This window comes from Peromyscus leucopus, chromosome 18 (genome assembly GCF_004664715.2).
Source record: "Peromyscus leucopus breed LL Stock chromosome 18, UCI_PerLeu_2.1, whole genome shotgun sequence".
NCBI lineage: Eukaryota > Metazoa > Chordata > Mammalia > Rodentia > Cricetidae > Peromyscus > Peromyscus leucopus.
This window is the reverse complement of record NC_051078.1, coordinates 10,909,275-10,924,925: the sequence shown is the minus strand read 5'-3', so window position 1 is coordinate 10,924,925 and position 15,651 is coordinate 10,909,275. Positions and strand designations below refer to the sequence as shown.

Genomic DNA, 15,651 nt, shown 5'->3' with positions numbered 1-15,651 from the left:
TAGATACTGTTTTTGTTTGTTTGTTTGTTTTTTGGTGTACATGAGCGTGACTCTGTGTATGTGCATATAAACACAGGTACCCACAAAGGCCAGAAGAGGACATATTTGGGTCCCACTGGAGTTGGAGTTACAGGTGGTTGGTGAGCTGCTCAATGTAGGTGCTGGCAACTGAACTCAGGTCCTCTGCAAGAGCAGTATGTGCTTTTAACCACGGTGCCCCTTCCTCCTGCCCCTTGCTCACAGCATTTTATCATAGTAACAGAAATGAAGCTGCAATAAAGTTGCTGAGAAAATTAAGAAGTTGTCCCTAATCTTATTGGTTTTGACTATTTTGTTAAACAAGTAAAGTATGTTCATTATTAAAATTTAGAAAAGATGGATAAGCAGCTTGAAGGTAATAATGAGCAATTACAATCCCTAGCTCTGACTGTATAACCGGATTAGTTTTGACCTTCTTTTGAAAAAAAAACAAACTGGCCTGTTTTTTTGTAGAAGCATTTATGTGTGGAAAAGGAACTCTGTCTTTTTTTTTTTTTTTTTTGGTTTTCTAAGACAGGGTTTCTCTGTAGGAACTCTGTCTTTTAAAACCAGACAGAGCAGGATTCTTTTAGAAAAGATTTATTTATTTATGTATATGAGTGCTCTGTTTGCATATATATCTGCATGACAGAAGAAGGCATCAGATCTCATTATGGATGGTTGTGAGCCACCATGCGGCTGCTGGGAATTGAACTCAGGACCTCTGGAAGAGCAGCCAGTGCTCTTAACAATTGAGCCATCTTACCAGCCAGATAGAGCCGTATGTCTTTTGTGCTGTACCTTCTTTCTTTCCCTCAACAAATGAGGCCCCAATGACATGATTTAATACTTTATAATATTACCAGGCTAACCCTTCATCTGCCTGTTGTCCTTCTTTGCAATACAGATTGAAAAACAAAATTTTTCCCCCAACAAAGGTAAAAATATTTCTCTTAGGCATAAATTATTTCTATTTACATAGTTGTTATATTTAGCACAAGTGAGATGAAAATGATCATTTTGCAAGGTACACAGCTCAGTACTTCCTCAGCAAGCACAGAGCCACAAGTTCAGTTCCTAGTACTGAATAAATCGGGCATAGTGGTATGCAGCTGTATTCCCAGCATTCCAGAGGTAGAGGCTGAAGGATCAGAAGTTCAAGGTCATTCTTTGTGACATAGGAAACTTCAGGACAGCCTGGCCTACATAAGACAATCTCAAAACAAGCCAAAATCAAAACACTCCTCCTGCAAAGATCCCAAACACCCAAATGAAACAAGATTCTTCCCTGAAACTTCCCCCACATGGTCTGTTTAAAAATACATACTTCCTTATCACTCCATTAGACTCTTATAAAGAATTTCATGCAAATTAGTTTTTGAAGGTTGTATCTTTTAATCCTAACCACATGGGTAAAGGGGAGGAAAAACTTCCTCACCTCTGAGGTTCAGTAGTTGTGTGTATGAAATAAACTGGCAGTAGGCGGATTAATAGGAGAACAATTTATAGATTTAATATGAGCATGGAGACATCGCATGAAAGAAAAGTAAGTGCCCCGAATCCCAGTACAGATCCACAAGTGTGTATACCTTGACAAGGGGAGGGGAATGTGGCCAATTCGGAGGCGAACAAATGACTTTGGGCGATGGATGAAGGAGCCCCAGAATGTAGGCTTGTCTGTCTTGAAGTCAGTCTGTCTGTGGTGCAGTTCTCCAGACTGCAGGGCACTCTGGACAACTGAGTTCCTTTTAGAGACTGTTTCTACAGAGATCAGGGAATGCAGAGAGAGAGAGAGAGAGAGAGAGAGAGAGAGAGAGAGAGAGAGAGAGAGAGAGACAGAGAGACAGAGATTCTCTTTGCATTCTGCTGGTGGCCATGTGCCCTTCTTTGACCTCCAAGTGCCATATTTTGTGGTGTCATTTCCAGAAGTCTTTTGCAGGAGCCCATTAGGCATTTTATTTAGAGCTTGGATGCCGCCCTTCATGGGGAGGGTATGGTTCGGGGGAAGCTGTGACTTTGTGATAAGAGGACACTTGAAGTCCTGTGTGGGTCCTAATCTCTCAACCTCAGCCTCTTTATCTGCAAAACGAACATCATGCCATTTAAGCTGGAGGGGCTTTCCAAAATTAAATGCATCGTGCCGCCATATCAAACTCTCCTCCAAGAGGAGGATTGGTGAAGACACCACTGTCCCGAGTGGGTAGGCACTCAGTGGACTCACTCAGTTAAATGTGGCGGTCTCCTGGTGCAGCCCCATCTCAGTCAAAAAGTCCCATGTAGTCCTCCAGTCAGACGGCCCTTCCTAAAGTCAGGAAATAGTCCAGTGGAGATCACTGCAGCAGAAGGTAGTCCGTGCATATTACTGGCCAGTTGTAAGTCTTAATAGCATACAGTTTTGTTTTATTTAGAATTTACAAAATGAATTCAGATCTATTAATTTAGTTCCTATGGATAGGGCAGGTAAAACCTTTGAGGAAGGTCGCTTTTATCACGAACACAAATCTTCTCTCCTAAAATTTGTACTTACTACATATAGAACTACAGGCAAGACGTTTTCTTCTGATGGGCTTCCTTCAGACTACATCAACCCAACACCTGCTTGTGTAGAACTACTAATCCCAAGCATGTCGAAGCAAAGGTAGGAGACTAAGGGTAAATAAATCTTGTCCTTGCCTGTCTGGAAATTATTGTCTAGTGTGGAAATCTACAAAGAACATCTCTTAGCTCAAACCCCGCCCACTGCCTGCTTTTGTACATAAAGTTTTATTTGGGTACAGCCAAACTTACTTGCTATTTGCTGAAGCAGCTAAATTGAGCAGTTGCAACAGAAATTGGGTGTTCTACAAAGCATAGCATATTTTCTATCTGGTCCGGTACTGGCTGGTTTTGTGTGTCAACATGACACAAGCTAGAGTCATCAGAGAGGAAAGAGCCTCAGTTGAAGAAATGTCTCCATGAGATCCAGCTGTAAAGCATTTTCTCAATTAGTGATTGATGGGGGAGGGCCTAGCTCATGGTGGGTGGTGCCATCCCTGGGCTGGTGGTCCAGGGTTCTATAAGAAAGCAGGCTGAGCAAGCCATGTGAAGCAAGCCAATTAGTAGCACCCCTCCATGGCCTCTGCATCAGTTCCTGCCTCCAGGTTCCTGCCCTGCTTGAGTTCCTCCTGTCCTGACTTCCTCCAGTGATGGACTATGATCTGTAAGTGTCAGCCAAATAAACCCTTTCCTTCCTGATTTGCTTTTTGGTCATGGATTTTTTTTTTTTCACAACAATAGAAACCCCAACTAAGACAGGCCCTTTACAGAAAACCTTTTCTGATCCGTGGTCTTGTGGATGAGGTCAGTGTTAAATTCTTGAATACATCAATAAAAAATTCATTTCAATTTGCTCCATTTTATTATAGCTCCATGAAAAAGAATAGCACAGACTGCATAAGTTAGATGGGGCAGCAAGTCAGTAACATACAATGTGGCCCTTTGATAAAGAAGGAGCTAGAAGACATCTCCGAGGATGAGATAAGGGAGCAGGCAAAGGGTCAGTGTGCATCCAGTCCTCCAGAAGCCGAATCCAGTGCAGGAAGAGCCAAGTCAAGAGGAAGGTGGGTAGTTTCAGACTCCTAGAGAATTAAGTAGAGGCCGGGCCAGCTAGTCTACTCACAACACCGTGAAAGGCACTCAGATGACTTGGCTGACATGACCACGTAGAAGTGGAGAGAAGACATTGCTTTAGCTGAGCCAAGTGGAACATCTCAGGGAGAAGCAGCTTAATGGGTATTGATGATGCAAGATTTGGGATGTTGATCTTGAGACACAAATAAGATGTCCAAGTAGAAACAGCGAGAGGAAATTTGGCTGTACCAATAGACGGAAGGGCTCATTTGAAGTCATCGGCACTTATAGCTCTTTGAAGCTGTGTTGCTGAGTGAGATAACTTGTGGTTCTCAGGAAAGAGTTAGGTTGGAGTCCATGGGCTCTGAAGTTGGTACTCTATAGAAGAGGAACAGGGGATTCTACAGGAGTCTGAGAAGGAGCAGAGAGAATCTAAATTTCTATGATTGGGGGGAGAATGTTGCAATGAGGGTTGATTTCATGTGGTCCATGCTGCTGCTGCTGCTGCTCTGAAGTATGGAAGTGCCCATTAGGATAGAAACTCCAAGTACCGTAGTAACATGAGCAAAAATGTGTTCACCAAGTGGTGGGGGCAGATACTAGTTTAATATAGCACGGGAGGACCATGATTAGAAGTAGATTTTTTTTTCCCCTTAAGACTATGAAGGATGGGAGAGAGAAAGTACCACATAGAGAGGAGAGAACATGGAGGAAGCTGCTTTCAGATGTTTAGACGCCATTTGGGAGACAAGAACTGAAGGATAACAGAGCCTCTCAGAACCCTAGAGGGGAGGGGAGGGGTTGTGAGCCATGTGGAAGTACTAGTTTCTATACGGCAGATGCCATGTACAGGTGAATTGTCAAGAGGAACATTGCTGCAGGTAGGCTTGCTCATAAGCTGTCAGGAGGACGTTGAAGGAATGTCCAGCAGGGGAATGGGAGGTTCTGTGTTCTCTGTGGAGTGAAAAGCAAGGTAAATCTGTGACTGAATTTGCTCTTTGTCTGTGTCTTGCTTTCAACAATAGGACATCTCAAGATTAGTCAAGGCACATCCTCCACTCTGTGACTGATGCCATTGTCACCCAGCTGGAGAGATTGCATGGAGTCACACCATAGGAAACCTCAAAAGGAGAGGGGCCACCTTTGAGAGACTCTGTGGAGATGGGGAGGTGGGAGAGAAGGAGAATGATTGAGCCGTGGGGCTGTGGTCAGAGGCGGGATAGTCTGTGAGCAACAAGAGGTAGCTGAAGTAGCGGAGAGGCCTTTGTTAGGTCACTAGAAGTGGCAAATATGAGCCACACTGGTGGATTTGATCTTGGCCTTCTCCCAGAGGGGAGTGGGTACTAGGAGATAAGATGACTCCACTCTTGTCGAGATGACAGGCATCGGAACTGGAGTGTGAGGCTGGCTCTATTGTTCCTCAGGTCTGCACCTGGCTCTTAGGCTAGCCACCGTGAGGTAAACGCAAGGCCTCTGGCCCAGTCTTGCAAAGGTTTTTCTCCCTGCTGATCTCCTGGCTGTCCTTTTCCATATCTGATTTTAAAACTACTTGACATTCTTGTCACCTTCCTTCTGTGTATTCCAGTTTGCCAATGACCTTCTTAAATGTGGTACCCAGAACTGAACACATCAATTCTTGGAATAGTTCTAGCTGTAGAGAATAGAAAAGCGCTATTATGTTCTCTTGTGTTTTATGTTTTTGCTTTGGGCATCATTCTTTGTAAATGCAACTTCAGATTGCTTTAGTTTTAGGGGAAAACTGGAATACTGTTGACTCATATTTAGCTTGAAGGCAGCTAAAACACCAATGTCTTTTTTTTTTTTTTAAACACAATAGCTGTTAGGTCAAATCTTACACTTGTGTGTTCAATTTTTCGAACATGGAATGAAAAATTAAATGGAATCTGATACATTTTGACTCATTCACCTCAACTCTTGTGGTCTTTAATTTTTGTTGTTGTTGAGCATTTTGGCTTCCTATCATTGCCAGTTATCACAAGTATATCTTCATCTGTATCACTATTAAAAAAAACAGATTGAGAAGGAGAGCTTGAGGACAGTCAGTGGCATGGCCATCGGAACCCTGTTTAGATTGAAACCAAATTCAAAAATCCTCTTCAGTAGTAACTCCCAGAACTGCAGTATTTGCATTCATACCTCTCTTTTTAGTAAAAGTTCAATATAGAGATATTATTTGATAGTAAAAAAGAATGCATTGGGCATCCCAGGAAGTGCTGAAACGTTGTCCATATGATGATCTCTGTGATGGTTAACTTAATAATCTCTCTCTGTCAGAGTCTTCAGCAATTAGATAAACAATATCAAATAAATGTTTGTGGAATTGCCTAGAAGATGAGCCTCCAGGCACACCTATGAGGGATTATCTAGCTGACCATAGTTGAAGCTGGAAGACCTACCTTCACTGTGGATGGCACCTTTCCATGGGCTAGGGTCCCAGAGTGAATAAAAAGGAGAAAGTTAACTGAGCCAAGGCATTTAAGATCCTCTGCTTCCTGACTAAGGATGCAATGTAAGAAGCTCTTTCCACTATGACTTCCCCACCATAAAGAACTGTACCGATATAAGCCAAAATAAACGCTTGCTCCCTTAAATTGCTATCGTCAGGGCCTTTTTCTCGCAACAGTAGGAAAAGTAACATCACCTGTGAGATCTACCTGAGTGAGAGTTCCTTAGCATGGGTGAAAGTGTAGAGGGTAGTTTTTAGGATCTCCCAGTTATGTACATATCTTTTTACTAGGTACTCTTTTGAAATGTCTGGTCTTCATCGAGTAGCACTCACTGGAACTTCTAATCTCTCCCCCTGAGGATCAACAGATTGTGTGTGTTGTGACATTGACCTTCAGGATCCACGAAGGACGTTTTCGGCACTGATTAATCTCCCATGTCAGTCTTTGAATCTATTAACAGGACAGATTTTTAGGACCAACTAAAACCCAGCCTGGGTCACTTCTTCACATAAGACTTTCTGAGTGGTCGTGGGGAGACTATGCTCTTCGTGGAATAGATCCTATCCACAGTAACAGAAGGACCGGCTCCTAGTGTCTTTGCCTCTCATATCACTAAATTAGGAAGCACAGATTTTAGGTGAGCTGAATTGTGTGCCCTCTGTCAAAGTTAATTGAAAGATAAACATCTTCCTCCAGGTAGTTAGCAAATCAAGTGAAGCCAGCAGCTAATTACTCTCAAAAAGAAAGCGAAATAATCCCCTCTGTCAAAATCTTCAGCAGCTAGATAAACAATATCAAATAAATTACACTTTTTTTTCCCGATTCTTAAAGGAAACAATTCATAGCTAATTCAACCTGGGAACACAAGAGTGTGGAATCTTTTAAAGCAGAAATTATGATGAAAGTAACCGTGTGGCTTCTCTTGGGTTATTTCAGATGGAAGTCTGGGCTTGGAACTGCTCTGCCCAATTTCTGTCTTATCATCTCTAATTTGATGTATTTTTATTGCACATTAAGTCAAAGTCAATTTCCTAAGCAGAAAGTAAATAATGATGTATTGAGTAGCCTTCTGTGAAAATGAATCTGTAGACTTGATAGTCTTCAAGCTGAGTCTCTGTGAGCAGTATGGCCAATGGACTTCAGACTTTTGTGGGCAAACACATTTTTTTTTCTTTTTTTGCCAAAAGTGATGGCTGTTTGTGCAGATTTCAGTTCTTTTTCTTTTCTTTTCAGTATGTAATGCTGTACATTGAGTGTGCAGAGGACAATCCCCTTTATTCTCTCTCCTTTACCACACATAGGCAGAGGCAGAGAGAGCTGTCAGCATTGAGACTGGCACTAACTTTTCAATGAATATGGAAGGCTTTGATGGTGTTGACTCATTCGTCAGAAAGAAAAGCTTAAATACATGCATATTATCCTATGTCATGGAAACCTTTATTATGATTGATTCTTTCTGAGCAGCATACTATGCAGATGTTTTATTCATGAGTTATTTCTGCAAAAACTCTGTGGGTTCCTATTTCATTCTCCTCGGCCGAATATGATATGATTTCATTTTTTTTTTTTGTTAAATTTGTCCTTATATAGACAATATTATTTCTGAGACGTTGATACATGCTGTAGGCCCAGAACACAGCTGTTTGTAAAATATAATGATTGTTGGCGGCAGTTAAATTCCCGTGAGTTGGTAGCAAAGATATCAAAAGCATCCATTGACTGTGAAAGAAAATGCTATCTTTGGCATGCATGGTAGAACTGAGATGCCGTCATGTTCCTAATTTTCCTGTTCTGGCAGGACTGGTGTGTGTGTGTGTGTGTGTGTGTGTGTGTGTGTGTGTGTGTGTGTGTGTGTAAAAGACATCGGAAAGAAATGGCACATGGCTGGCAATGGTGATGAGGAACAAGGGCCTGGGAGTGAATGCATCTTTGTAATAAACTTCTAAGCAGTCTACTGTTATTAAAGTAATTACATATTGCATTATGAATACCAACCCCTCTTTAGTCCATCATTATTCTTATTTATTTATTTATTTTTTGCTTTGCTTTTGGCAGGAGGTGGAGCCTGTTCGCATTGCTTTCTGTCAGATGGTAAAGGCGGTGGAACACTAAAATATACGGAAGAGATTCCAGGTTTAAAAATGTAAAGATTTGCAGTTGTGGATTATTGAGAATTATGCTATGACACTGGTAGCACATTTGAGATATGACTCTTGTGAATAAATCCTGAATGGATTCTTTCAGTTCCCCTGTTTTAATCTTGTCCTGAACACTGGCAGAAATTGTGTTGAACATTGGTGTAGAATGACTATGGTTGTGTGTGTGTGTGTGTGTGTGTGTGTGTGTGGTGTGTGTATAAGTTTGTGTATATGTGTATAAGTGTTTGTGTGTGTATGTGTGTATAAGTGTGTATGTGTATATAAGTGTGTGTATATGTGTTTGTGTGTGTATATGTGTGTATAAGTGTGTATATGTGTGTATAAGTATGTGTATGCGTGTGTATATGTGTGTATAAGTGTGTGTATGTGTGTATAAGTATGTGTATATAAGTGTGTGTATAAATGTGTATGTGTGTAAGTATGTATATAAGTGTTTGTGTATGAGTATGTGTGTGTGTGTGTGTGTGTAAGGAAGATTATCCTAATCATCTGACTAAGGCATTTATTTTATTTTATTTTATTTATTTATTTTTTTTGGTTTTTCGAGGTAGGGTTTCTCTGTGTAGCTTTGTGCCTTTCCTGGATCTCACTCTGTAGACCAGGCTGGCCTCGAACTCACACAGATCCGCCTGCTTCTGCCTCCTCTTTAATCCCTGCTTCTGCTGGTATTAAAGGCATGCACCACCCGGGGCTGACTAAGGTGTCTTGCATCCCCTGCTCACTCACTCACCACTTACTCTTCCCATGACACCTTGGGTTTCCCATTGTTGACATCGATGGAAGCTGGTGGTGAGCAGTGCCTGGTTGACCTTGACTTCAGCTATGAATTCATAAGAAGCTGTGTCTGTGCACACCTCTTCTGTCAGTCAAGGAAACTGATCATCTTTAAGAAGTTCCATGTGCAAACGAGAAGAAGATACACCCATGCTCACACACACACCCAAACTTTCTCTTTGTGGCTTGTCTCTGAGTTGGGCCAAGTTACGTCTTGTGTTTCTTCCTCTGTGGACTGTTCTAAATTCTCTTTGTGTTTATTCTGTTAGCAGCTTTTAAAAACACACAGAAAGTCCTCATGGATGAAGGCTGCCATCGTGATTTTCTATGTCAGTGCCAATTTGACTGAACTGTGGGGAACTGAGTTGGGCTTAGCTTTAGGCACTCATATTTTTACTTTTCTTTCTATTATTTCTTTTATTATTTTATATATTTTATTTTATTTTTGAGATTGCAATTCTATCATTTCTCCCTTCCCCCCTCCCCTCCAAACTCTCCTGAATGCCCCTCCTTGGTCTCTTTCACATTCATGGTCTCTTTTTTCCATTGATTGTTGTTACATGCATATACATATGTATTCCTAAGTAGAACCTGCTCAGTCTGTGTAGTGTTACATGCATGTATGTTTGCAGAGCTGGTCATTTGGTATTGGGTACCAGTTGGTATGCTCTTCCTTGGGAAACCACCTCTCCCGATCCCAGCTTTTGTTAGTTGCTTTGTGTAGGGTTGAGTCCTCGTAGGAGTCTCCCTGTCCACGTTGGTGTGTCTGCTGTGGTGGTCTTTGTTTAGCTCATGTTTTGGCAATCATGTTGGTGAGTGTTTATGGGTGTGGCTTCTGACATTCCTAGATGACAGAGTCTTCATAGGGAACTCTCGGATCCTCTGACGCTTACAGTCTTTCCACCCTCTTCTTCACTGTTCCCCAAGCTTTAGGTGTATTTTGAAAGTGCCCCTTTCTAGTAATTTCCCCATGTGTCTTTACCTGTAGTGTGCCAGGCCCTTAGACAATTGACTTTTTTCCTCTGTTCAAATAAGTTTAAAATGATGGTGATGTTTTTGTTTATTCTTTTTTTGTCACTGTGACCATTCCTAAAATAAAAAACCAAGAGGGAGAGATTTATTTTGTCTCATGGTTTCAGGAGTTTCAGACCATGGTCACTTGGCATATATGCTTTGGCACAAGGTCATGCTGGCTGCATGCATCTAGAAGCTTCTTTTGTGGGTAGAAGGAAAGAATGAGGAAGTGACTCGGGACCAGGTGTAACCTTTGGAGGAATGAGCCCCATAACCTCCCTGCCCTAGTTAGAGAGTACCTCCCAAAGTTTCAAAAACTTCCTCAAAGTTGATCCCCAGAACTTTTGGAGGGACACTTTCTATTCCAGTTAGAGCAACTACTTACTCCTTGCCATTTGTAAGCTGGGGAGTAGGTGTGGTTATGCACGAGAGTCACAGGAGATGGACGTTTACAGTAGCCATCTTCCAAGGGGCCCATTAGATGCCTCCATTTTGGTATCTGCTCAGAGAGAGAGTTATGTTCGGTGTGCTCTACATCTATTGTCTTTGCGTTTGGTGTGGTTGTTTTGAGTATTCCTTGCTGCGGGAAAATGCTGAACTATACTTTACTAATAATGTGTGACCACAGGCAACCTGATCTTTTCCTGTGACACTATCCTGAGCTAGGTTTAGTCATAATATCTCCCTCCCAGGCAGACTGTGAGGGGATCTTCATCTGTATGAGATGCTCTCAGCAGTGCCCAGCATGAAGTGTGCATCCCCTACATGGTAGGTGCTGTCACCCAGCGGGGGCCATGAATGGGATTCCACAGATTGCAAACGCCTTCTTCCTTTGTTACTGCTCATCTGGGAATCTTGACTTCATTTCTAACATTGACAATTTTTCACAAAAATAGTACTTTTCTCATTAGACATTTGTGAACATTAAAGAACTTATATGCAAGTTCTTAACATGGCACATGGCCAAGAAAGAACACTCAGGAAACGTTAGGGAAGATCGTCTTTGTAGCCTCCTGGTCTTTGTATTTCCGAACGTCTTTAATGGTGCCTGTCTTGAATCAACATGCTGTCTATGTCTAAAGGTGTTACCACCTGATTATTCTTTTTGTATGATACAAATTTAGATTAGATATAGATGCAGCTGAAGGCATAGAAAATTAGTTTCTGAAATGTTTTACCTTGTTTTCCTTATATACACATTTTGAAAGGGAGAGGCCAAGTTGCTATGGAAACTTTATATTGTGAAGAATATACTCCCATCTCTTACTTAGAGTAACTCATGTTTTTATATCCCCTGTCCACAGCAAGGACACAAGCTCATATTTTGTTTATTCATGTTTAATGGAGCAGCATCAGCAAGCAGCCTTTAATACAGATCTTCAGGTGTGGTGGGAAGGTAGTTTTTCTCCAATGCTTTTGGTTCTTTGATAATGTATTGAATGCCTTTCTGTTATACATACCTTTCAGATCTTTGTCATTGTTCCCCTATCATTTGAGCTTGATTTTAGGCAATTAAAAAGATTTACTTAATGTGTATGAGTGTTTTGCCTCCATGCATGTGTGTGCACCATACATATACCTGGTGCCTGTAGAGGCCAGAAGAGGGTGTTGTGTCCTTTGAAACTGGAGCTACAGATGGTTGTGAATCACCATGAGGTCCTGGGACCCGAACCTGGGTCCTCTGTAAGAACAACCAATGTTCTTAACTTCTGAGCCAACTCACCAGCCCCAGATATTAGGTAAAGCTTTACCAGATTAGCCATGTACTCCATATTCATTCAATCTTCTCAAAACCAAATCTCATTACCCAAATATGCCCTTCCTTTATTTTTGCTCTTTAGTCTTGCAAGAGTAATTTGCAGGAAGATGGATGTGACTGGAGATAATCATATCATGTGAATTAAGCCGCTGTCAGAAGAACGCATGTCATATGCTTCTTCTCTTTCGTGGGTCTCAGATTTTTGTATAGTGCATAAAATCCTATATGTCCACATGATGCCAAAGCAGGAGGGACCTGTCTAGGGGAGAAGGGACTAACAGAGGTGTGACTGGAGTTTTTCTGCCTTGCCCACTGTCAGGACAAATCTCTCTCACCCGCCAGTCCCACAGTCGCTCAGACCCAACCGAGTAAACACAGAGACTTATGTTGCATACAAACTGTATGGCTGTGGCAGAATTCTTGCTAACTGTTCTTATATCTTAAATTAACCCATTTTTATAAATCTATACCTTGCCACGTGGCTGGTGGCTTACTGGCATCTTTACATGCTGCTTCTCCTGGCCGTGGCTGCAATGTCTCTCTTCCTTCTTCCAAAACACTGATGGCCAGTGACCAGACAGGAAGTATAGGCGGGACAAGGAGAGAGGAGAATTGGGGAAACAGGAAAAAGGAAACAGGGAATGTTTGTTCCCGCTCTTCTTTGAACCAATCTAAGGAGTGGGTTTTTAATCCAGCATCCTGTGTTCTCCTTATCACCCTGGTCACGTGTTTGGTTTTGTGATGATAAAACTATCTCATTCAGTTGGCACCTTCTGAGCTGGATCCCTTTAAGTTCCGAGAGGGATGGTTTGACTCACTGAATAATTTCTTAATTTCATCGAATTAACTGTGCTGTCCAGGTGATTTTCCAGATTAAGGCTTTTGACTCTTTCAGCTACAATGTGTTAAGAAAATCTGTTAAAATGGGGTCTGTTCAGCACGACTGTAGCATCCTAAATATATTATGCAATTAAAACACAACAAGTAACTGGTTGGTGCTCTTTAGTCGATTAAAGTATTTTTCACTTAGTACAGCACTCTTGTAGTCGGTTGAAGGAGGGACACCCAATGTGACCATGTGTTAAGTACTGTAATTTCAAAATGTTACAGTATTTGGGCAAAGAGACCTCGTATACATGTGTAAATAAATGAAACAATCACTGCTACTATTTTTTAAGTACTGGGACTAGTTCCAGGACTTTGCTTTTGCTGGGTAAGTGAAGTACCACTGAGCTACAGTGTCGGCTTAAATTAAGGCTAAGGAGACGGGACAACTACGCACGATTATTCCGTGAGCCCAATGTGCCATTCCAAGTGTTCTCAGAAGAGAGCCTCAGAGAGAGACTACACACCAGGAGAAGTCAATGTGGAGATCAGAAGCATGCACCCTTGAGCCAGGAATGCCAGGGCAGCAAGAATCAGCAAGGAAGAGCTCCTAGCTAGGGTCCGCCTGGGGACTGTGGGCCTGGGTGACTTCTGAATTCTAAACCCTAAGTCTCTGAGAGGGTACATTTCTGTTTGTAGAACTCCCACATTTATGGTGACTTTTGTTATCAGGAAAACTCTTTGCCTCTCTGTCTGTATTGGCACTTAAAAATAATCAAGGAAGGCTGGGATAGCTTAGTAGGTAATGTGGCTACTGCTAAAGCCTGAGGATTTGAGTTGGGTCACCAGAACCCACTTTAAAAACTGGATGAGTTGTAATCCCAGGCTGAACAGCAGGAGGGGGCTGGGAGAAGAGAAAGGCGAATCTTTGAGGCTATTGGATAATGAACTGATGAGCTTTAAAAAAAAAGGTGGGGGCTGGAGGGATGGACCAGCAGTTTAGAGAAATAGCTGCTCTTCCGGAGGACTTTGTTTCAATTCCTAGCACCTATGAGGAAGCTCATATGTCTGTCTGTCTGTCACTGCAGTCCCAGGAGATCTGACACCCTTTTCTGCCATCTTTGGGTCTCCAGACATGTATAGGATGCATAGACATACATGCAGACAAAACACCCATACACATAAAAATTTTAAATATCATATGGAGAGCTTCTTGAGGAAAGAAAGCTAACTTTGCCTCCTACCTCCACGTATGTGCACCTAAAAAGTACACTTTGAACTTCAGCCTTCACATGAGTGCACAAGCATGAGTGTGTGAACCTAGTAAGTACACACACATATACACACAAACAAACACACAGAGTTAGAGACAGGGAGACACAGAGTAAGAGACGGAGACAGAGAGAGAGAGAGAGAGAGAGAGAGAGAGAGAGAGAGAGAGAGAGAGAGAGAGAAAGGAGAGGGGAGAGAGAAATGAGGGAAAGCTAAAATGATGGTAGATGTCACTGGTTGTAGAATTAACAACATCAACTTGCACACTTGAGGAGTTAACTGCATAAGAACCATTGTAAACAATAAAATGCAGCAATCGAAGCACAGCATACCTTTCGTGAGTCCAATTTTGAGACTTGAAATGCGAAACCGATTAAGCACATGGGGGAGGGGGTGGGACGGAGGAGCACAGTTTGTAGTAGAACAAACAAGGATGAGATGGTATAGAAATGCCTGGAAAGCGGTGTTTACATTTAGACTCTCACACTTTAAGTTGCCTGTGGGTGCTTGCAGATCAGTCCTGCTGTTTCTTCGTATGTGTGTTATGCAGAGGAACCTGATACCTGCTGCTCCTCAGTGCCGGGACCCCAGCACTGATGGGCACAGAAAGGCAATGTGATGATTCACTCATCTCTTCCTTGCATTCTCTTCTTTGACGGCAAAAAGCCAGCTGTGACCTAAATTAATCCTCCTGATAGTAAGGGGCTTTTCACTTAGAAAAATCCCTAAAATTGAATATTAAGAGAGAAGGAAAAGACATAAAGAAAGACTAAGAAAAGAGAGGAGAGAATCAGAGTTCCTGGGAAGCTCATTGGGGTGGGGTTGGTTGCCTTAAGCTCCAACTCATGACCACCTAGAGACGAGAACAGAGAATCCATCCCCATCCCCATTTCCGAATCACGAACCCATTAATCACATGCGGCTTTTGTAATAAAAGAGCATCATTAGTTTTGTTTCTCTGAACAAGCTAGAGAATTTTGATTCATACCTTGTGGTATGAATTGCTTTGTGAAAGAGACCAGTGTCTCCCTCCATCCAGTACCCAGAATAACAGGAGGGGTAGAGGCAAGTAGACGAGAGGCACAGCGGTGCTCTCCATTCCCGTCAGTTCCGATGCGGAGGCGCGGCGCTTACCATTTTTTTTCCCATCGGTAATTTGCAGCACCGTCTCATCTGTATTCTTTAATATTTAGGTCAGTGAATTTCAACTTGGAAGATTTGTTGATTTAAGTGACTTTGCTTCGGGTAGACTCCATTTTTGACGGATTGTACAATTCGCAAACGCTATGTTTTGAGCAGGAGAAAAGTAGTTGTGTTACAGTTCTTTTGAATGAGGAGAATTGACCGCATCTATCATGGTTCTAATAATAGCCAAAGTGCTGCATGTGTTCCCATTGAGTTTGAATCTAATGCTGTTCATTTGCTGTGCAACTTTCCAGTATTCTCAGCCTCCCATGATTCTCTTGATTTATAACTTGGTATGTGCTTTCCTCAGGATATTTTTTTCCCTTTATCTTGTATCTATGATTACTGTGCTGTATTGGAGTCAGCTTTATTTTACAGCTGGGCGAACATATTCGTCTGTCCATGGTTGACAGTGTACAGCGGCAAGCACTGATAAGGGAAGGTTGGGCCTGGTAGGTGTGATGTGCCTGATTGTCTCCCCACACATCTAAAAGTAGGAACAGGGAACCAGAGTGGCTCTAGTGTGGATGTGTGCAAAACAAAAGGTTGGTATGTTAGGATCGCAAGC

At 42.1% G+C, this 15,651-nt stretch overlaps 1 protein-coding gene across 4 annotated transcripts in view; it reads left to right on the top strand.

The window, feature by feature from the left end:
• Positions 1-15,651, top strand: part of Grip1 (glutamate receptor interacting protein 1) — a 649,740-nt gene that overhangs the window by 49,675 nt on the left and 584,414 nt on the right. The gene's annotated exons all lie outside the window — the stretch shown is intronic.